This window comes from Protopterus annectens, chromosome 3.part1 (genome assembly GCF_019279795.1).
Source record: "Protopterus annectens isolate FY-2018-M chromosome 3.part1, PAN1.0, whole genome shotgun sequence".
Classification (NCBI taxonomy): domain Eukaryota; kingdom Metazoa; phylum Chordata; order Ceratodontiformes; family Protopteridae; genus Protopterus; species Protopterus annectens.
In genome coordinates, this window is record NC_056732.1 from 476,186,169 (window position 1) to 476,210,663 (window position 24,495).

The window sequence follows — 24,495 nt, forward strand, 5'->3', positions numbered from 1 at the left end:
TGTCCTTCAAGGATGCATCTGCAGTCCTAACAAATGGGTTGTCCTGGCCTCAGGCAGCCCTTCGGTCGGCCGGATTCCAAAGTCTGGGTCTGGCCTCGGCTGATGTCGCACTTCACCCGACGTCATAGCTGCAGTTCAGCGGGTATAAAGGCATCAGCCGACGCCATTTTCCCCCGTCTTTCTTGCCGCGTGGCGCCCGAAGCAGAAGCTGTTCGCAAGTGCCGGTCGGACAGAACCAGAGATTGCTATTACCGAAGACTTCTAAAAAACTAAGTACCCCGTTGGGGACTCTTTCTTGCCTCAGCCGATGTCAGAAAAAGTGAATAACTGTTTAACTTATGGGAAACAAATAGCTCATAAAGATTTCCACTCTTACTGCCTACCTTGCTTAGGCCCAGACCACGACGTAGCAGCTTGTCTAGCCTGTGCTTCCTTCAACCGACGGACACTTAGACGTCGGTCGGAGTTTGCAGAGGAGTTTTTCGGCTCCGCTTTTGCTTATATCATGCCGTCGGAGACTCCGACTTCACATTTAGCTAAAAAGCATAAGGAAAAGGATCGACACTCGTGGTCCGCGGTTTCGGCCGAAACCGCGGTTAAGCCAACCGCAAGTGTCTCGGTTTCGGCTGAAACCGAGTCCTCGGTTCTTCCTTCGGCCGAAAGCATACCTCCTACTACGGAGGCCTCTTCCAGCATGGCTGAATCTGCTACGGAAAATCCACCTGCTCTTACAGTTTCTCAGGATTTATCAGATACTATCCCCTTAGATGTATCTACTCCTGCACGTGGAGCTGCTAGGCCCCCTGCATCCATGTCAATTAAGGCTTTTGCCAGGGCCAAAGCAGCCAAATCTTCAAAGGCCGTACCTGCTAAAACCCCCTCTCACAGGCCTAGCACTAATACTCAAATGCTTAGTCTAGCAGAGGATCTCATTTCTTTGATCAGGGGAACCCAGTCTCACCCTGACAGGGCCTCTCACCCACCTCCAGAGAAGAGGCCTAGAGCAGAGCCCCCTGAGCCAGTTTCTTCAGATTACTCCTCTGATGATTCAGAAAATACAAATCCTCCAGAAGGCCCTTATTCTCCATATGAGGACTCTGATGCAGAGGATTCCTTACCTTCTGCCTCTCCTCCTGAGGAATTTTCTTTTGGGGAAACCTTGCATGCTATGAGGGAACAATTTCAATGGCAGGGCCAGGATTTTTCAGACTCTAGGAAAAGGCTTAGGACCTTTTTACATTTACCACAACATAGGCCTTTAGCTATACCACCAGTAGTTACAGTTGAGGATGATGGATTAATTGATGCTTGTACTGCCCTGACTCACTGCCTCCGGCCCCTGCTAAGCCCGACAGATACTACAGGGTTCCGGACACACATTATCATTTGTATAAGGCTCCTATAGCAGATCCTGAAACTATTTCACAGGGCCCCAAAGCTGTAGCAGCTGCCTCCGCCAAAAACCCCCTCTGAAAGAGAATCTAGGCATTGGAGAGATGGGGTAAAAAGGTTTATACTTCTGCTACTCTTTCGGCTAGGGCCTTAAACTGTCAATTCCACATGATTCAGTATCAGGAATTTCTGTTAGATCAGCTCACTAAAAAACTGTCCTCGCCTGAGCCTTTAGACCGTAAGTCCCTTCAGGATTTGGTGCATAACACTCAGCAGGTCAGTAATCATTCCTTAAAATGCGGCTATGATGCACTGGAGGCTTCCTTTAGATCAGCTATGACTGGTACAGTGATCAGAAGGCATGCATGGTTAAAAGAGCAATCCTTACCAGACCATGTAAAGTCAAAGCTTCTAGATGCTCCCATGGAAAAGCACAGTTTGTTTGGTTCCCCTGCACAGCAAGTGTTGAAGAAGGTGGAAGAAAAGCTAAATCTGTCCAGACAGTCAAGGATTTCTTACAGGTCCAGCCTCCGAGATTTAGTAGGAACTGGCCTTCCAAGAATTGGTCCTTTCCAGACACCACCAGAGCACAGAGAAGCAGAAATAGACGCCTAGAGGCAGAGGTCAATCCAGAGGTGCCTACAGGGGCGCCAGTGGCAGCCTAACAGCCAGAGAAGTACTGCCACAGATCCAGCCACTACCACTTCCACAGGACAATCACAGTGACTTGGCTCTGAAACCGCCTACCAGGGAACAACTGGGAGCACCCTTAGGCGGAAAGCTAGCCTTATTTTCAGTAAATTGGCATTACATTACAGGAGACAAATGGATTTTACAGACAATAGACAAAGGCTACAGGTTTCACTTCCATACTCTTCCAAGGAAGAGAGGAATGCCAAACCTACCTCCAAACCAAAGGACAAACGCCCTACAGCAAATAGACCACTTACTAAGGATGAGAGCTATAGAAAAGGTACCGCTATGGAACAAGGACAAGGATTTTATTCAAGGCTTTTCCTGGTACCAAGAAAGGAAAACCAATGGAGACCTATCCTCGACCTGTCCGCTCTAAACACATATCTCATTGTTCCAAAATTCAAGATGCTGACCCTACAGCAACTTCTTCCCATGCTGGGCAAGGAGTCTTGGCTGGTGACTCTGGATCTCAAGGAGGCATACCTGCACGTCCCCATACGACCAAATTGCAGAAGATACCTCAGATTTCTTGCAGGATCAGAGCATTATCAATTCTCAGCATTGCCTTTTGGCTTATCTACTGCGCCCAGAGTATTCACGAAATGCCTGGCATCAGTAATTGCTCATTGCAGGCTTTAGGGAATTCAAATTTATCCATACCTGGACGACTGCCTATTACAAGCGGACAGCAAGGACAAATTAACAAAAGATTTGAAAAAGGTTATTCACTTGCTGCAAGCCCTGGGATACACAGTCAACACAAAAAAGTCAAGGCTGATACCATCCCAAAGGATAACCTTCTTGGGTGCGGAACTGGACACATCAAACCAGATGGCATTCCTCACAGCAGAAAAACAGAAGCAGCTACCACTCTATTTCATGGCATTGACAACGCAGAACCAGCTTACAGCAAGGAAAATACTGCAAGCCCTGGTTTATATGGCATCCTGCATAATACTAATTCCACATGCCAGACTACATATGAGGAAGTTGCAATGGTACCTGAGGAATTTATGGTCTCAGCACAAGCACAGCCTAGAAACCCAAATTCCAATAATTCCATGCCTGAAACAAGAATTCCAGTGGTGGGCCCAGGCCTGTCAATTGAACAAAGGTCTGCCCTTCCACAGGCCTCACCCAAGCCAGACTATCACCACGGACGCCTCAGACCTCGGTTGGGGGGCACACATGGTGGACAAGTGCATACAAGGCTTATGGACTCCAGACCAGATGAACCTACACATAAATCAAAAAGAGATGCTGGCAGTAAAACAGGCAATTCAGACATTCAGACCATTTCTTCAACAGGGTCATTTGCTGATAAGGACGGACAACACCACAGTTATGTGGTATATCAACAAGCAGGAAGGCACACATTCTTATCCTCTATGCCGGATGGCAATGGACCTCTGGAATTTGGCCCTGAGCTTCAACATTCAGCTCCAGGCCATATTTGTGCCAGGAAAAGAAAATATACTAGCAGACATCTTAAGCAGAACCACCACGGATGCCCACGAATGGATGCTGCATCCAGACATCTTCAGAACCATCACAAGGAAATGGGGACTGCCAGAAATAGACCTGTTCGCGTCCCCACACAACCACCAATTGAAGAAATTCTGCACAAGGACATACCACCCACTTGCTTGGAGGGTGGACTCCCTATCCTTCAGTTGGGAAAACCTGACAGCATATGCATTCCCACCTCTTCCTTTGATGCACAAAGTGCTACTGAAGATCAAAGAAGATCACCCGAGGATCATCTTGATAGCTCCAGACTGGCCGAGACAACATTGGTACCCACTACTGAGGAGTATGTCCTGGGAACACGCATGGCCTCTACCCCTACTACCTCTACTGCTAACACAGAACAACTTCAAAATCCTGCATCCAAACTTGAAAACACTGCAACTAGCTGCTTGGAAAATTACATAAGGCAAAATAACCCAGATTTATCTCAAAGGGTTAAAGACATTATCTTGGAGGCTCGCAGACCCTCAACAAGGAAAACTTATTCAGCAAAATGGAAAAGATATCTCATTTGGAGTGCAACAAAAGGAGTAGATGCATCATTGGCAAACATAGCTAACATCCTGGAATACTTAGCAGAGCTTTTCCACAATGGTCTGTCTTACTCCTCCATTAAGATTCATGCATCAGCAATTTCAGCAGAATACAACATGGATCCTCCAGTCTTTTCTCAACCTCTACTCAGGCAGTTTCTCAGAGGAATTAAAAATGTAAAGCCACCAAGGAAACCACCATTGCCTACATGGGACTTGAACTTTGTGTTAGAAAAGTTGACACTTCCCTTTTGAACCAGCAGCAACAGCAGAATTACAGTACTTATCTTGGAAAACTGCATTCCTGCTTGCAATCACTTCAGCTAGAAGGGTTTCTGAATTACAGGCATTAATGGCAGTACAACCCTTCCTTATCTTCCATCAGGATAGAGTGTCCATGAGAACTAATCCTACCTTTATGCCAAAGGTGGTCTCCAGGGTATCATTAAACCAAGCAATACACCTACCAATATTCTTCCCCAACCCGCAGAACAGGGGGGAAAGATTGCTGCATACTTTGGATGTACACAGACAATTGCGCTACTACCTGGACAGAACCAAGAACAATAGAAAAACTGACCAGCTTCTGGTAGCATATGCAACAGGAATGGAAGGAAAAGCAATTTCAAAACAGACAATCTTAAAATGGATAGGAAATTGCATTAGATTTTGTTATTCTTTTCATGGAAAGGCAACTCCAGAAAACATCAGACCTCACTCCACAAGGGCTACAGCCACTACTACAGCCTTCTTATGAGGAGTGGCTACCAAAGACATTTTAGAGGCTGCTACTTGGAGCTCCGTGCATACATTTGCCAAGCATTATAATCTACCTTTATACTCCAGATCCCGAGCAGGTTTTGCCACTGCTGTTTTGCAAGGGATCTTAACTACACCATAAACTCTTAGTGCCTCCTTAGTGCCTCCTCCCCCAGTTTGGCTATGGTATTCTACCCATTTGTTAGGACTGCAGATGCATCCTTGAAGGACATAGTACAGTTTTGTACCTACCATAAATGTAGATGTCCGAGAGGTATGCATCTGCAGTCAGGATTACCCACCCTCCTTTCCCTCTGTGGTACTCCTAGGGTAATTGCCCATCTTGTAGCTAGATGGGGGAATCTATTATGGTGTATTTGTTTGTATATATGTATATTCATGTTTATTTCTATCTGCTCTCTATTGTTTGGAAATATTTGCATTTATCCAAATTTAGCCTTCCTAGAGGGCACCTGGCATCTGGGGCAAGAAACACTGAGGAAAATGGCGTCGGCTGATGCCTTTATACCCGCTGAACTGCAGCTATGACGTCAGGTGAAGTGCGACATCAGCCGAGGCCAGACCCAGACTTTGGAATCCGACCAAGGGCTGCCTGAGGCCAGGACAACCCATTTGTTAGGACTGCAGATGCATACCTCTCGGACATCTACATTTATGGTAGGTACAAAACTGTACTTTTTGGCACGTCCAGTTTTCAGTTGTTGAGAAGGCAGTTTGGGTTTTAGTCAGCAATTCAGAGAGGTTTGAGGCAGAGCAGACTAAGGTTGAATCGTCTGTGTATTGAACGATTTTGGCATCAGGAATAGCAGTGTGAAAGTTATTGATAAAGATGTTAAAAAGCATTGGCCCAAGGATGGATCCCTGTGGTACGCCAGTTGGGGTATGTAGGAAGGAAAAGATGGAGTTCTTCCACTTAACTGCCTGTATTCTGTCTGATAGATAACTGGAGAACCAGGATAAAGCATTATGTGAGAGATTAATGTTTGAGAGATGACAGAGAAGGTGCTTGTGGGAAACAGTATCAAAGGCTTTAGACAGGTCGAGTAAAACAGTAAAAACTAAGTGGCCTGAATCTCGGGCTTGATTGACAGTTTCTAGGAAAGAGAGTAGAGCGGTTATTGTGCTATGGCCTGGGCGGAAGCCATGCTAGGTAGGAGTGAGAAGATTATTTTGGTCAGGAAAGGCATAAGTTGGAGGTGGATGCATTTTTCTAGGATTTTGGAGATTGGTGAGAACAAAGCAATGGGGCGAAAGTATGAGATGCTGGTATTTTTGCCTCCTTTATGAAGAGGAAGAATATAAGCTGAGCGCCAGAGTTTGGGGATGTATGATTCTTTTATGAATTGGTTGATAATGATGCTGATTGGGAGTGCAATGCCATCAGCAGCACATTTTAGGAAGGAAGAGGGAATATTGTTGGGAGCGTTAGAGCAAGGTTTAAGTTTGGACAAAAATTTTTTTATAAAGTTAGTGGAGATGGGTTTAAGTTCAAACAGATGAGGTGAGTTAGAAGGGGGAGAGTGTAGAGCAGTTGGGTTATTATTGGGAAATGTCTTGGTGAGGGTAGTAATAGTGTCTATGAAAAATGAGTTAAATTCAGAGCCTAGTTCAAGATCAGATTTCCTTGGGTCAGGACAGGGATTATTCTTGGAGCCTGAATTGAGGAGTGAGTTTACTGAGTTCCAGAATTTTGGGGGAGGGGGGGTTATTGCTTTTGGACTGAAGTTTGATATAGTAGGATTTTTTGTCTTTGGTGATTATTTATTTATTTATTTTATTTACTTTACATTTGTTGACCAGGCTAGTCTAACTAGATATATGTCCATTTTCAGTAGAGACCCGGGAAGATAAGCTCCGAGGAAGTAAAAATATAATCACATTATACAAAGATTAATTTGTATGTTAAACATTGCAAGAAAAAAAAAAAACGGAATAAGTTAGTCGTTTTGCACGGTTGCAGAGCTGTTCATATTGGAGCAAGGTATTGTCCAGTTTATTCTTTTGGTAAAGCTTCCATAGTTTGTCTCTGTGGTGCATAATCTGTTTTGTCTCTTTGGATAGCCAAGGAGCAGTTTTAGTTTTTATCCTTTTGTTTCTTAGTGGGGCTAGTGAGTTTAAAGTATCAAGGAAGACAGAGTTGAAGTATTCTATAGCCTTGTCAAGAGGAAGGATGTTTAGAATTTGCCAGTTCATTTGTTTGAAAGTATTTGAGAAAGTAGTTGGGTTGAAGCTACTGAGGTTATGAGTTTGAATGTACTGATGCTGGTGTGGGGAGGAACTAGTTGAGCAATGCATGAAGGCTGAGAGATGGTCGCTAAAGGTATCCAGAATTGTGCCAGAATTATCCCCTTTGTTGCAAAGCCATGAGATTGTGGGAGTGGGTGATCTACACCGTCCATTTTCTGGTGGCAATGCACATTCCAGGGAAGTCCAACAATTCTGGTGGACAGGCTCAGCAGATCTATTCTGATGCCTTACGAGTGGTCTCTGAATCCTTCAGTAGCTGAACAGATCTTCCTAAAGTGGGGTCGGCCTTGCTGCGATCTCTTTGCCTCTCCTTCCAATGCAAAGTGCAGTGAGTATTTCGCTCTGAACCTCCCCTCTGTGGGAGCTCCCAAGAGATGCTCTGGTTCATCCTTGGCCCTCTGGTCTTCTGTACACTTATCCTCCATTTCCCCTGAATCTGAAGTTCATTCAGAAACTCGACGGCTGGGGAGCTTGGTGATCCTCATTGCCCCCTTCTGGCCTCGCCAAGTATGGTTCCCCTCTCTGTGGTCTCATATAGTGCGTCTTCCTTGGACATTAGATCCAGTTCCGGATCTGATCTCGTATCCCTCAGGGATCCCACACCCATATCTAGTCAGTCTGAAGCTTACAGCTTGGCTGCTCCAGTTATAGTGATAGCTAGGACTCCCGGGCTGTATTCTCTGTTTGAGATTTTGATAGCAGCTCACAAATCATCTACTAAGGAAATTTACTCCAATACACGTTTTTCGATCTGGGCATCTCAACATGATTTGGAGCCTTTCAGTGCTCCATTTCCCACTTTTATGGAGGTTTTTGGCAGATATTTTTCATCAGGGTTGCCAGTTTCTTTATGGTTAAGGTTCAGCTGGCAGCTAATTCCAATTTTCATTTAGGAGACAGTTTGGTTTCCCTAACTTCTTCCAAGCTTTGTAAAGCCTTTTTGAAAGGTACCTTTTTACTTCTGCCTTTAATCAAGGGGGTCTATATCAAGTTGTCGAATTCTTAAAAGTTTGAATCTCATATGGTCGACACTTTTAAAAGTTCGAACATTTCAACGGAGATCTCCATAAAGTGTGGAATGGGAAGATTTCCCTTTTCTGCACTATAGTGCAATCTCGGAGTTAGTATATTTAAAGAGTGGGAGTGTGAGGAGCACAGGTAGGTTCTTTCCTTTGGTTTATTTTTTTTAATACATTTTCGATCTTTTAAAAGTTCAATCAGACTGTGTCAACCATATGATGTTCGAACTTTTAACAGTACAACTGTGTAATGTAGGCGCCAATCAAGGACCCCACACCACCTTGGGATCTTACTGTAGTTCTACAAGCTTTAGTTTCTTTCCCCGTTGAACCTGCAGCTACAGTGGATTTGCAGTTTCTGTCTTGGAAGACAGCCTTTCTGGTAGCTATTACTTCAGCCAAAAGATTGTTGGAGATTCAAGCCTTATCTATTAAGCCTCCGTATACAGTGTTTCACAAAGGTAGGGTGTTCTTACACGTGAACCCTTCCTTTTTCCCAAAAGTGGCTTCGTAATCCAAAAATAATCAGGTTATCAATCTCCCTGTTTTCTTCCCCAACTTTGAGAATAAAGGAGAGTATAAATTGAGAGTATAAATTGCACTTGCTTGATGTTCACAGGCAATTTCGTTTTTATTTGCATAGAACAAAGTCCTTTCGCAAATCGGATCAGCTTTTCGTTTATTTTTCTAAGCCCTTCTTAGGGAAACCTGTGTCCTAGGTTAATATTGCTTGTTGGATCGCCCAGTGCATAGTTCAGGCATATACAGCCAAAGGTTTATCTTCCCCCCAGGTCAAATTAAGGCACATTCTACTAGGTCTATGGCTACTTCAGTGGCCTTTTGGTCTAGGGTTTCCTTGGATGACATTTGTTCTGCGGTGACTTGGGCAGCCTCGCGCACGTTTATTGCTCACTGTAAGTTGGATCCCCTGTCCAGAGGCAGGGCATCCTTTGGCTCCGCTGTGCTTCGGAATATCCTTCCATGAGGACCTCCCAGGCTCTTGTGGTAGCTGGGGACTCTGTCCCACAGGTTGAAGAGAAAATGAAAACAACAATTTCAGATAAAGAAGTTATGTACTTACCATGACGTTCCATCTGAGTTGTTGCTTTTCATTTGTCTTCAACCATCCCTCCCTCCCCCCCCCGCCTTTTGTGGGCTGTTTGATGCATTGGGTGGATGAGACATAGCCCTTATTCTGGCAAGCTTTTGTCTTCCTTATGGTGCTTTCACGATGCTATTACCAAGGTGTTAGGGTTATGGTTCGGTCAAGGTCTTATGGTCATCAGCAAACTCGATCTGAGGGGAGGAGGGAGACAGGGGGCATTATGGGTAGGGGAGGATCTTGGAGCTCGGATTTGATCCTAGAAAATGCGGACGTGTTGGATCCGTGCCGAATCCGAGTCCCACACTTTGAAGACAAATGAAAAACAATAACTTGGAACGTTATGGTGAGTACATAACTTCTTTTTTTCTTCTTAGAATTCTGAAGCCATTTCCTTACATTACTCTTTTCATAGCAGAAAGCTTCCTGCTTCTATTAGAGCTCATTCAACTATGTCATTTGCCTCTTCTGGTGCCTGGGTCTCAATGCTAGATCCATTTAGAAGATTATATTTGGTTTTCTTTGTACGTTTATTAAACACTATAAGCTTGATGTATTTTCTAGGGCCAGAGCAGGTTTTGTTAAGTCTATCCTCCATGCTTTTAGCATGCTCCACACTTCCTTCTTTCCCATCTCATTCTCTATGCTAGCTTTAGAATTCTTTCTGTAGTAAGGAATACTGCAGCATTGATTAAAGGAAGGACAAACAGTTGTATAAAAGCTTACTGTGACCTCCAAAGCAGACACTCAAACAACTGCTACCTCAAGACACCCCACAAGCAACACATAAACCACAAAATCAGTGTGCAAAGCAGTCACAGCCCTTAAGGCCAAATACAACACCAAACATGCTTGTCATAGGTGACTCCATAGTCAGACACATTGACGTCCCACTCACCAGGCTGAACAAGGAGAGGGTCACAGTAAGCTGCCTATCGGGCACTAGAATCCGCCACATAACACAAGCACTCGGGTCACTCCACGGCAAGTACAAATATGACACAGTCATTGTCCATGCTGGTGTGAACGACCTGAGACGTACCTCCCTGGACTACATGAAAAGAGACATAGAGGAGCTCTCTGATTATGTAGCCCAGGCAGGTATGACCCTGACCCTGAGCAGTATCCTTCCTTCACCAAGAATGATGCCACAATATAGAGACAAGATGATCAGCTTTAACAGTTGGCTTAATGTCTGGTGTCATTCAAAGGGGATCCAGTGTCTGTCTACCTGGGATGACATGCTTGACAAGCCACGCTAAGTCAAGAGACGGCTTGCACCGTCACCCTGGGATTCTGGATATTGGCTAAGGCTCTTGCCACCCCCATAGTGCCTTTTTAGGCAAGGCTCAAATTCTAAACCTACCACCCTAGAAAACAAAAATGGGAAGAAACTGAGGGTAATGCTGCTCAATGCCAGAAGTCTAAATCTCAAAATGCACGCACTTGAGGCCCTTCTCAGTATGGAGAACATCGATGTCTGTGCTGTAACTGAAACCTGGTTCAAGGCTCCTGAGAGCACCCCGCACTATTAGGTTTTACCTCATATCATGCCCGCCCCAAAACCCGGACCACACCACAAAAGGAGGGGTGTATTCATATTCATAAAGGATACCCACACCTCCAGGTTGGTGGCAACGCATCTAAGCTTCGGAAACCATCCAGGTGCAACTAACCATAGGCAAAACTGCTCTACAAATTGTAGCATGCTACAGGCCACCCTCTCAAACTCAGGAACCCCACACAGCCTTCCTGAAGACACTGGAAGGTATAAATGTATCTCCAAACACCATCATATTGGGTGACTTCAACTACCCGAATATAGACTGGGAACATTACTCAAGCCCTAACTTTCTAGCCCAACGGTTTCTGGAGTTCATAAATTCAAATGCCATGGAACAGCTAGTCACTGTTCCCACGAGAGGAGAAAATATACTAGATCTCATTATCACAAACATGGGGACAAAATGCTCCACACCGGAAGTATATCCCTCATTGGTGAGATCTGATCATAAACTAATCTCACTGGAAATCCACATCCCGCCCAAACCCCAAACAAAAAAGACCACAGTGAAGAACTTCTCTAAAGCAAACTTCACACTACTCAAGACTGGTTTGGTATCCTTCAAGGCCTCTGTGCCAGTGGAAACCACAACCCAAGCTGCGGAAGCCCTTACAAATGCCTTCTATGAACACCTCCAGACTGCATGGATCAGGCAATCCCAAATAAAACCAAGACTGTTTCCACAAAGGGCAAACGTCCAGTCTGGTGGACCTCAGCCATTAACAAACTTTACAATAAGAGGAGAAAGCTATTACATGATAGGACAAAATCCATAAAAGGGAAGTCACCCCTGATCATTATTAGTAAAAAAATACGAGCACTCATAAAATCAACTAAGGCCAATTTTGAGAGAAAAATTGCCATGGATTCAAAGGACAATCATAAGGCCTTTTTCGGCTATGTTAGGAACCTGGGTGGAAACTCCCAGATATGCTCAGAATTAGTCCAAAATGATACAAAAATCACTGAACCCACAGACAATGCCAACATACTGGCAGACAGGTTCAGTGCAAACTTCACCCCCCCTAAAGGAGAGATAACTATCCCAGTGGAGTGTAGCCTCCCAGACATCTCAAATGCGCAGGTGAAAGCTGCTCTCTCTAAAGCTAAAAACACAGCATCAATGGGACCGAATGGTATCCCCGGCTGTGTGCTACACGAGCTAAATGAGGAATTAAACCCGCACATAAGGCAGCTGTTTAATCTCAGCCTTACCACAGGATACGTGCCCAAGGAGTGGCGTACGGCAACTGTGGTCCCACTCCACAAAGGCGGTGCCTCTACGGACCCTGGTAATTACCCCATAAGCTTAACAAGACTAGTCTGCAAAGCTATGGAGAGGATCATAATGGAGCTCATAAACAAAGATACAAGGGACTTGCAGACATTGGACCCAACCCAGTTTGGCTTCAAGGGCAGATCATGCCTTTTGAACTTGATCGACTTCTTCGAAACAGTCACCAAGGCCATTGATGAGGGAAAGGCAGTCCATACAGCCTACCTTGACCTTGCAAAGGCTGACACAATACCCCACTCGGGTATTGTAGAAAAACTTACCAGCTTAAATATAAACCCATATGTCACAAGATGGGTTGCAAACTGGCTTAAGGACAGAACCCACAGGGTTAGAGTTGCTGGCGCTATGTCATATTCCAAGCCGGTCACAAGTGGTGTCCCACAGGGCTCGGTCCTTGGCCCCCTATTGTTCGGCATGTACTTCTCAGAAGTACAGGCCAACATGGGAGGACTTTATTGACAAAGTTTGCAGACGACTGCAAACTGGGCGCCATAGTGGAAAGTGCATCGGACACGGGTATCCTTCAGAAGGGACTCATGGAAACAGATAGCTGATGCCAGAGCCATGGCCTGAAGTTAAACGCCAAAAAATGTATAGTCATACCCTTCGGGAAAAACAAGGTAACCCCAAGCTACCATATAGGTGTCAATCCACTAAGCACAGAAGAGGTTATCAGGGACCTGGGGACCCAGGTTGACAGTGGCCTTTCTTTTGACACTCACATTGCTAAAGTGGTTAGAAAGACCTTCTACATTGCCCACCTGATCATGAAGGGATTCACATCCAGATCTAGTGAGGTCATTGTTCCCCTGTACTCTTCACTTATCAGACCAATGATCGAGTACAATGCCCCATTCGGGATGTATCTCACCCGACATCTGCAGCAATTGGAGAGACCCCAAAAGTTCCTCACCAAAAGGATAAAGGGACTCCAAAATCTGTCATATGCTGCCAGATTGAAGAAACTCCAGCTCTATTCAGTCGCATACCGTCTGCTCAGAGGTGACATGTGCCTGACATACAAGGCCATATCCAGCCCGTAATTAATGGACATGCTCCACCTCAAAAAATCCAAATCCACCAAAACCACTAGAGCAAGCGACTTAAACCTTAGCACGGATATAAATAGGACGTGCTGGAGGGATAGATTTATCACTCATAGACTCCCTATGCTGTGGAATAAAATCCCGGTCCATGTGAGGCAGAACACCTCGCTGGCTCTGTTCAAGAGAAATCTTGACCTGTGGATGGGAGATCGTAGGTTTACCCCGGGAATCATCTCTGTGTCACTGCTGGACAGAGGCACAACAAACTAATGGGCACAGTATTTTTTCATATAAGGGGTGGCGTAAGCCACAAAACTTTGGGCTAGGCTTATAAATGCCTTAGGGCAGATAGCCTAGTATAAACCTATGAACCTGAGTGTGTGCATTATGTGACTGATCCTGGCACCTGACAGGCAGCTGATAGTAACTTTCTCCTTGTTTAGCCTGGTGAGTGGAACATCAGTGTGCCTGACTATAGAGTCACCTATGACTAGAGTGTTGGGTACATTGTTATGCCTTATGGGCTGTGGTTGAGTGGCACACTGAGTTTGTGGGCAATGTGTCATTTGGGTTCATAGTGATTTCATAGCTTTAGGTTAGGTTAAGTTAGTACTAGGCTAACTGCCCTTGTAAGCCTAGCTAATTCCCTTGTGAGACTCAAGCCCTGCACCTTGTGTTTGTAAGGCAAACACCTTAACCATTAGGCCACCCTCCCAACCCCACTTGTGTTGGGGGGTGGAGTTTGCTTGCGTTTCTGCTTTGGAGGTCCCTGATGCTTGGGCAGGTTTTTATTGAGAGCCTCCACGAATGTAGGTGTGTGTTTTGTGTTTCTATGTGTGTGTTTTGGTGGTGTAGGTTTTGAGGGACTATATGATGAGTGTGGTGTGGTGCAAGTGTTTTCCGTCTCATATAAGTATATAAGTGCATCTCTCACAGGTTGTAGTTTTGGGTGGTAGGAGGAGAGGGTGGCCTGTGTACATGAGGTAATTGCTGCATGGCCCCAAAGTGCCCAGATTCATCAGGTAGACAGGAGAAATCACTGGAGCTGACCCTTAGACATGCCTGGATAGGTGCTTATTTATTAAGTACTAAAAACTGCTTTCCTCTAGACAAGTGAGGAAAGGTGAGTGCTGTAGCAATTTGCAGCTTATTTAGTGCTTATGAGTTCTGAACAAGTGCTGAGTTCAACGAAACAGATTTGAGCGCTGAAACTAGAAAACTGGCTAGTTCTAAGAAATAAAGTTAAGCTAGAAGGCTTCCCTCCAACACAGAAGGCTTTTGGGCTCAGAAGTCTACAAACAGTCTAGACCACTTACAGGAAAGGCAGGAAACAAGCTTAATTTTTTTCCCCATATGCTGTCTTTGTACAAAGTAGGAGTGCCTGAAATCAGAATATGATCTCACTGCACTCAGTTGAGTGAGCAAATGAGATGGGCCAAGAAGGAGTATCCAAACACAAATTTCCAAGAGGGGCGGGCAGTTTCAAAGCCACCAAGATTAACACCAAAACAAAACCAAGGAGGGTGGGTGGGGAACTAACAAGAGTCAAAACTTCCAGTTCAGTTAATATTCAATACAACACAAATAAATTAATTAAAATGTTGTATTATTTGAAAAAAGTGCAGATAAAAGGTACTTAAATTCTCTTATATGTCCAGTTGCATACAGCTAGATCTTAGCCGGCCAAAGCTCAGGTTTAAGCAGAAAATATTCCAAAATGTACCACTTAAGTAGGCAGTAACAGAATGTCAATGAATGAGACTACCCCCAACTGCAATTACTGTCTCTGCTGGAATTCTAACAGGCAATAAAATCTAGCTAGCACTATCAGAGTCAAAACGTCCAGTTCAGTTAATATTCAGTGCAACACAAATCAATCAATTAAAATGCTGTATTATTTGAAAAAAGTGCAGATAAAAGGTACTTAAATTCTCTTATATGTCCAGTTGAATACAGCTAGATCTTAGTCGGCCAAAGCTCAGATGTTCCACTCACCAGGCTACACAAGGAGAAAGTTACTGTCAGCTGCTTGTCAGGTGCCAGGATCCACCATATAATGCACGCACTCAGGTCACTCCACAACAAGTACAAATATGACACTGTCATTGTCCATGTTGGTGTGAATGACCTGAGACATACCTCCTTGGACTACATGAAGAGAGACATGGAGGAGCTCTCTGATCTTGTAGCCCAGGCAGGTATGACTCTAGCCTTGAGTAGCATCCTGCCATCACACAGAATGATGCCACAGTACAAGGACAAAATGATTGACTTCAACAATTGGCTAAGCTTCCGGTGTCATTTTAAGGGGATCCAGTATTTGTCTGCCTGGGATGACATGATCGACAGACCACGATGCTTTGCCAGAGATGGCCTGCACCTGTTGCCCTTGGGATTCCGGATAGTGGCTAAGGCTCTTGCCACCCCTATAGTGTCTTTTTTAGGCAAGGTTCAAATGTCAAATTCACCACCGTAACAGGTACAAGCAAGCAAAATCTGAGGGTAATGCTACTCAGTGCTAGAAGTCTAAACCTCAAAATGCACTCACTCGAGGCACTCCATAAAATGGAGAACATCGCCATCTGTGCAGTGACAGAGACCTGATTCAAAGCTTCAGAGGGCACCCCTGCATTACCAGGCTATAATTCATACCACACCTTTCGACCACCTAACCCGGAACGAAGCACTAAAGGTGGAGGTGTGTTCATATTCATTAAGGATATCCTCACCTCCAGGCTAGTTGCACAGCATAATGCATCCGAGATTATCCAAGTGCAACTTTTTCTGGGCAAGACCGCAATCCAAATTGTAGCTTGCTACAGACCCCCCACCATGCCCTAGGATTCCTACTCCTCATTTCTTGACACACTGGATAGTATTAGGCTACAACCCAACACCCTAATAATGGGTGATTTCAACTACCCCACCATTAACTGGGAAAACTACTCGTGTACCAACTCTTATTCTCAACTTTTTCTGGAATTCATAAATTCCAACGCCTTGGATCAACATATTCACACCCCCTTCAGGGGCAGCAATATCCTAGACCTGGTCATTACCAACATGGGCAACCGGTGTTCAACACCAGAGGTCAATTCCTCGTTGGTCTGATCCGACCACAAGCTAATCACCCTAGACATCCACATCCTGACCCCACCCTCAGGGAAAACACCATAGAAAACTTCTCCAAAGCCAACTTCACACTTCTTAAGACAGAAGTGGCAAACTTCATGACACTCATGCAGATGGACACTAGAGGTACGACTGCTGAATCCTGCACAAATGCACTTTATAAGCACTTACATGAGTGCATGGATCATGCTATCCCTAATAGAACCAAGATGCTATCCTCCAAAAAAAGGAAGCCAATCTGGTAGTTCTCTGCCATAAACAAACTCTACAACAGAGGAAAGAAACTATTGTAAAAAAGAGTAAAATCCCATGACTGGAGGAACTCCCTGGTCAACTTCAGTAAGAAGCTGAGATCCTTCATAAAATCCTCCAAAGCTAGTTACGAAAACAAAATTGCCACTGACTCTAAAGACAACCACAAAGCATTCTATAGCTATGTCAAGGATCTTAATGGCAACACTCACATCTGCTCTGAGTTTACAGCATGGCACTAAATATACAGAACCAACTGATATTGCCAACATCCTGGCAGATAGGTTCAGTGCTAACTTTACCCCCCTCTCACCCCCTAGAGGGCCCATCTCTATACCGGAAGAATGCAAAGCTCCTGTAATCATGGCTGCACAGGTAAAAAACACACACTCCAAAGCCAAGAACACAGCATCCATGGGACCTGACAATATCCCAGGCTGCGTTCTACACAAACTACAGAATAAACTGGCACCCTACCTAAGTACCATGTTCAATCATAGCCTCACTTCAAGCTTTGTGCCCACTGAATGGCGCACCACGACGGTTATCCCACTCCGCAAAGGGGGAGCCACAATGGACCCCGGGAAGTACCGCCCCATTAGCCTGACAAGCCTGGTCTGCAAGGCCATGGAACGTATCATCATGGAACTCATAAACAAAGACATTGGCAATCTCCAAACTCTAGACCCTACCCAGTTCAGGTTTGTAAAAGGCAGATCATGTCTCCTAAACCTGATTGACTTCTTTGAAGCGGTCACCAAAGCCATAGATGAAGGTAAGGTGGTTCACACAGCTTATCTAGATCTCGCTTTCAACACCATCCCCCACTCTGGAATTATAGATAAGCTCACTAAACTAGGTATAAATCCATATGTCAAAAGATGGGTTGCCAACTGGCTCACGGACAGAACCCACACTGTGAAAGTAGCAGACTCCATATCCGACTTCAGACCAGTGACAAGTGGAGTACCACAGGGTTCAGTCCTGGGTCCTCTCCTGTTTGGTATATGCTTCTCTGAAGTACAGGATAACATAGAAGGTCCTTGGCTAACAAAGTTTGCAGATGACTAAAAACTAGGAGCCATAATCAAAACTCCTAACGATGTGGACATACTGCAAAAGGGCCTCTCTGAGACAGATGCCAGATGTCAAAGCCATGGCCTGAAGCTCAATGCCAAAAAGTGTATTATCATCCCCTTTGGTAAAAACTCTGTACCCATGAACTACCACATAAGTGGTAGTGTACTTAATGCCAAAAGTGTGATAAGAGACCTTGGGACACAGGTGGACAGTAGTCTCTCCTTTGATAATTACATCGCCACAGTGGTCAGGAAATCCTTCTATGTGGCTCACCTCATTACAAAAGGTTTCTCATCCAGAAAAAAAGTGGTCATTGTTTCCCTCTACTCATCACTCATTAGACCCATTATAGAGTACAACGCCCCTTTTGGTGTGTACCTCACAAGACATCTACAACAACTGGAAAGGCAACAGAAATACCTCACAATGAGGATTACTGGCCTCAAACAGATGCGCTACGCAGACCGTCTCAAAAAACTCCAGCTGTACTCCGTCGCATATCGCCTACTCAGAGGCGATCTCTGCCTAACATACAAAGCTAGGTGTGCCCAATGCCCTTATGTTATGGACAGAGAAAAAATCAAGCTCAAAAACTTTGGATGTATTTCCAGTTCAAAAAGGATGTACTGTTACACTAAAGGGGTTGTGTATTTGGCCTTGTGTAGATTCTGTGCAAGTTTCTATGTAGGTAAAACTAAAAATGCCCTAAGGTTAAGGATTTATCAACATTTATATGATATCAGAAACAAAAATGAAAAGAATGCATTATATAAACATTTGGTTAGTGAACCTACCCATTCCTTCCTGTTCTTTATTTTGGAACAGGTAGATCTGGGACCTCGTGGAGGACCCTTGAATGAGTATTTGGAATTTGTAGAACTCAAATGGCAAATTAGGCTTGATGCTTATCATGCTCCTGGGTTAAATGATAGAATTCCTTTATCTTCTTTGTTGAAATTAAAATCTATGTTTTTTATTTAGTTATATATATCGTTTAGGGATGTTTTAAACTTTTTATATGTATTATTGTTTTATATTTGGCTTGCATTAAGTATTTGCAGCCTTGTTAATGAGGGAAATGATGTCAGCTTATTTGTGATTGGGTAAGCAATGTATTTAAACAGGTGCTAATTTCAGTATTTTGTATTGAGGAAGTCATCTACCAGACGAAAGCGCTTAATAGTGCTGTTTGCTTGCACTGTTTTATCTTGGATGAATATTGTCTGTATTTTTCTGGATTTGGAGTTTTCTGCTTATAAAGGATTTGCCACCTACCAAGCGTCGCTTTTGTCTTGCAACAGCTGCCTTTTATTTTTCATACAAAGCTATGTCAAACCCAGAGCTGTTGGACATGCTCCACTTAAAGAAATCCCAATCCTTCTGAGCTACACGCTCTAGGGACCTAAATCTTGTCACCACAATAAACAGAACATGCTGGAGGGATAGATTCCTAACCCAGAGACTTCCCATACTCTGGAACAGACTACCTATCTATGTCAAACAGGACTCCTCATTAGCACTCTTCAAAAAAAATCTTAATGATTGGATGGGAAATAGGAAATTCACCCCAGGGATCACTTCTGTGGCTCTGCTCAACAGGAGAACAGGAAAATAATTTTGTTGGGTGGCGAAAGCCAGGGTACCTTTTTGGCTAGGCTTATATAGGCCCTAGGGCTAATAGCCTAGTACCTACCTGTGAACCTACCTAGATGTCATACTTATCTCTGTTGCAGTTTTCTCATTCCTTCCTCCTTCTCCCTGTTGGTTTTACTTTTTTTTTTTTTCTGACTGAGGGACTTCCTTTCTTTCCTTCTTTCTGGATGTACCTGTTCCCTTTTTTCCTCCTTTGCTGCTCTTGTTCTTTTGGGGCATTTCAGTTCTGAGGGTTTTGCACTTGTACATCACTTATGTACCATACACTTTGGACGTAGGACATGCATCTGATGTACGGTGCATAGAAGGGCCCAGGCTTTGGTATGTTCACAAGAAGTACAGCTATGCTTGGCAGGATATCCTTATAGTAAGGAATACTGCAACAGTGATGAGAAGGACATCTGCTGTTATGGTAAGATGTCCTTCCTCATCACTGTTGCAATATTCCTTACTAAAGGGATAACCTACTAAGAATGACCATACATCTGGCGAGCATACCAAGGCCTTGGGGCTTTCCAGGCGCCGTATGGCAGACATATGTTCCAAGTCCAGGATGTAAGGTACATAAGTGACGTACTGGCATCTAATCCTCAGAACTTCTTTAGCACCAGTCCAAACCCTTTCTTTTGCATTCTGTCTTTCAAGTTGTTTGTAGCGTTGTTTCAGCTACTGAGTCAGTGGCAGATAAGTACCCCATTAGGGACTTTTCTTCCTTCCTTTTTGATGGTTTATTATTTTACATGTCATCCATAAAGATGGCATGAATGTGGGAGGCAGATTCCTTTTAAAGACAGAGACATAGGTTGAGATTTTATGAGTAGGACAATGGAAGCATTTGCATTCCCTAATGATGTTAATTAGGAGAATATATGAGGGATCACAGGAAAAAATAAATGTGGGAGAGTTCTTCTCTTATAAGTTGTGTCTGAACAGAGGAACCAGGCAGTGGTGTCCTTTTTCCCCTTTGTTATTTTTGTTATATTTAAAGTCGCTGTCAAAGAAGTAGGTGACTCAGAAACTGTATGAGATATATTTATTTGTCTTTGTTTACCAGGAAAGTCCGACTGGGTAATACCCATTTTCAGAAGAGGCCCAGGGAGAAAAGCTCCATTTGTTTATATTGCATTATACTTTCTTCCAGTAGTTACATTTCTGTTTACATTTATATAAATACAGTAGTTAGATTTATAGATTCAAAAGATTTTACAGAGGTAGAAGTTGGTAATCAAGAAAAGTTGGCTTTATATTTTATTTTGTACCTGATAAAAACAGAAAAGGATGTCTCAGTCCTGTGAACATTCTGAGACAGTTTCATGTCTGTTAGGGATATAAAGTTAATGAAGACAAAACAAAGGCTTTAGCTGTAAACTATGTACCCACACATGAACTGGTTCAGCAACAGACATGGTAAAATTAATTATTTAGGAGAATTTGTTAAAAGGATTATGTTATGTCATCTAAGAATGTGGGAGGATACAAAGTAAAATATGATTAAAAAAATGAGAAACTGGAAGCTCTTGTTTATGGATATGGATAGCAAGATACAAGCAGTAAAAATGTTTGTAGTCCCTTTTGTTTTATATACAGGTCAACCAGAGGAGAAGTTGTGGACAGTAATTAATAAAGATTTGAAAGATAAAACTCCAACAACAAAGTGGAACATTCACAAAGATAAAAAAAACAGTCCGATCAGGTCGGTCCACAAAAAAGTAATCGATTTTATTCACAAGATATTTTTCCAAAATTGATTAATTTTTAGCGGACCGACCTGAGCGGACTGGCTTTTATCTTAGAGTTGAAGGATGTTTTCTCGGAGAGGAAGATGGTGAGGGTCAAGTGGGGTAAGTTGATCGTTCCAGTACAAGTGGTTTAGGATTACCTGATGTGAAGGGATATTTTAGAACTAGATATAAGGCTCCTTTACATAACACAAGCAGAAAGGTATAATTCAAAGTTTAAAAGGATGATAAAGCGGGGGGGGGTTCAAGAAATAAGCAGAGTGGAATTTTGGATGCATACTCTTAAGGAAAATAACAATAGCCATGCAGAATATTATATTCATAAAGTAACTGAAAGTATTCTAAGAACTAAACTAACATTAGAATGGAGAAAGGAGAGTCTGCCAATAGGGATGACTGCAATTATAGGTGTAGAGGATAAGCAAGGGGGGTGGAATTTATTAGACAAAACTGGCAAAGGAACCAAGGGAGAGGGAAAGGTAATAGAATGGGAAGAGGTCAAGAAGGCATTTGGACTGTAGGCTAGAGACTGCTCTCTGTCAGGGATTGATATCAGAGTACAGGCAAAGAGAATGGTGTAGGGAAATCCTAAGTGAAAGACCTGCTCTAGTAGAGTTTTTAGTTGAATCTAAAACAGAATCTGTTGTTTAAAAAAGGATAATTAGTAGGGCATATCAAATATTGCATGATAGCCATACGAATCTATCGGAGGAGGTTAGAAATGAAAAGAGAGATTGGAACCATCCAATTCACAAGTAAACAATGAGGGCACATATATGTGGCTCCCAAATATGCAACAAAGTGTAGAAGATTTAGGATTTTTGATTGGAAGTGTTTGCATAGGTATTTTTATACTTCAAGCAGACTCCAAAGAATTTTTCCTCAGGTAGATGGCAAATGTTGGAGGTGTGATGGAGAAGAAGTAGGTAACTGAGAACATATGTTTTGGGAATGTAATGAGTTGGCAGACTTTAAAAATTCCCTGCAGAGTACTTTGCCAGAAATATTGCATGAGGAAATTGGTTTCTTATAGCTGTCTTGCAGTGTATTGTACGCCAGAATGCCTGACTTTGCATAGACATAGCAAGGCCTTGTCAAGATTAATTCTGATGGTAATGAAAAGTCTAAAGCCACTGTATTTGAGGTAGTAAATATTGCACCAGAGATAAAAGAACTGAAATTGGTATCAATTATATAGAAAAATTTGAAACTGTAGGAACAGTACATGGAGAATAATGTTTTAGAGAAATGAAATTTAGGGGAAGGCAGGAGTTGATCAATTTATGTTGTGTTGGATCGATGATTGTATAAAACAATATATGTGATGTATAATGTTTATAACTGTGAGCAAGTTAACATGGTTTGTTTTATTTTATGTAAATGTACACTTGCCTATGTTTTAAGTAACAGTTCAATAAAGGTGTTTTAAAAAAAAATTGTAAAAAGATATGTTTTGTGACTGCAGGTGTTAAGCTTCTGCAGGAGATCTTCATCGGGTTAGATAAAGAACTCGGACTTACTTGTTCTTGACAACAGCTACCTCTGTCCCGACCCAGTTAGAGGTCAACACAGGGTTGGTTTCTCGCATGTCCACTTAGGATGAGCATATATCTTCTACAGACGGGAAGGGAGAGCTGCATCTAGTTATTTTGGAAGGTCCAAGCAGTTCCTGTCCTGGGGGTTCCCCAGATACGTATTGGGGAAGAGCTTCTTGGTTCCCTCACTGAAATCAGGCAAGACTCTGAACCACCTAAGCTTGTTAGGGCAAAGGTTTCACTTAAAAAAGCAGAAGTTCAAGTATGTAGCTCCTGCATCCAAGGATCCCCATAAAGAGTGGCAGGATTTCACTTAGGATCTTTTTAAGGCCTTTATGGCCTTAAAGCCTCCTCCCCCCAGGGTTATCCATGCCTCCTGCCAAATGTGACTCTTCTGATAGAGATCTGGAATTGGATTCTTGGGAAGATCCATTCTCCTGTTGTTCTAGTGTCAGATGATGAGGATATTCTTCCGTGAAATTCCCCTATTTAGGAACTTTCTGTTGGTGACACCTTTGTAAAAATGGAGCATTTTCAGTGGGAGATTTCCCAATTGTCTGAAGTTCAAAAGAGGTATGCCCTTTGTCCCAGGCATTCTGCAGTCCTCATTGTGTTGGAAGCCCTTCTGGAAACCTTTTCTGCTGCTTCCCAGGTTTCTGAGTCCAAGCTTCCTGCTGCTAAGAAACCTGACAGATTTTACAAGGTCCTCGAGACCCAAAAGTATTTATATAAGTATCCCTCTTCTGACTCTGCGGTCATTTCTCTTTCCACTGATAAACCTTTATACCAAAAGTCCAGTTCAACCGTGGTTTGGATTTCTACTATTCCTTATGTCACTGGTCTCAAAAAAAAAGAACGAATAGAACAGATAACGCTCTCTTTATTAGTAAAAACAACAAAGCTTTCGGGAATGCCCATTTTTCAGTGTTTGATTAATACAATTAAAAATAATCTCATATATATGTAATAAATCATAAACCACCTGACACAGCCCTCCAATAAAAACACAACAGTACACAAACTTAGCATAATTAATAAGTTGTCATTAAAAGACAATTACATAAAAAATATATATAATATATCTATATATCCTTAGAGGTGTGTATAAAACTCATGAATAAGATTTCATAAGACATACAGTTAATAAATATAATGATTTTAAGCAGTAATAAAATTACTTGTATTGTTTTGTCTAAAATCTAACATGGGTTTAATTGTTACCATGTTATTTAACCCAGGTGCTTTGTCCGCTTCAAGCCTTAAAATCCATTTGTACTCCTATACCTCCAGTTTATTATTCATGCCACCAAACCTTAAATTTCTATTTATCACTTCTAAGACTTTGAATTTAAAATTATGCAAAGTCCCTTTTTCTATTTTATGCTAGGACAATGCATTAGAAGGAATATTCCTTCTCATGTCCGACTTGTGTTCAATAATGAGGTCTTTTAGGCTCCTAGAGCTTTTTCCAACATAAAACCCTGAACATTGTATGCAGGTAGCTAAATATACAACCATCATAGTTCTACAAGTTGCTTGGTATTTAATTTAATATCTTAATTTAGTTGTTGGATGTTCAAAAAACTTTTTATCACAAATATCGGAACAACAACTACAAGCATGACAAGGGATTGTACCAACATTATATGTTACCTGATGTAACAGGTTTACCTCAAAGTCTTTATAGCATAACCTTCTCTTTAAATTACTCATATTTCTATATGCAAACCTGGGTGTATGACCCAGTATTTCACATAGTTCAGGTTGAGCCATCAAAATCCACCAATTGTTTTCTGATTATTACCTCAACAAATTTGGTCATGCAGTTATAGGTGGTGACATATCTTAGTACAAAATGTGAGTTTTTATCTTCCTCATTCATAAATGTATAATTACTA

The 24,495-nt window shown here is 42.8% G+C and overlaps 1 protein-coding gene across 1 annotated transcript in view; it reads left to right on the forward strand.

Annotated features, from left to right (window-relative positions):
• TAF2 (TATA-box binding protein associated factor 2) overlaps window positions 1-24,495 on the forward strand; it is a 2,150,018-nt gene that overhangs the window by 1,088,152 nt on the left and 1,037,371 nt on the right. The gene's annotated exons all lie outside the window — the stretch shown is intronic.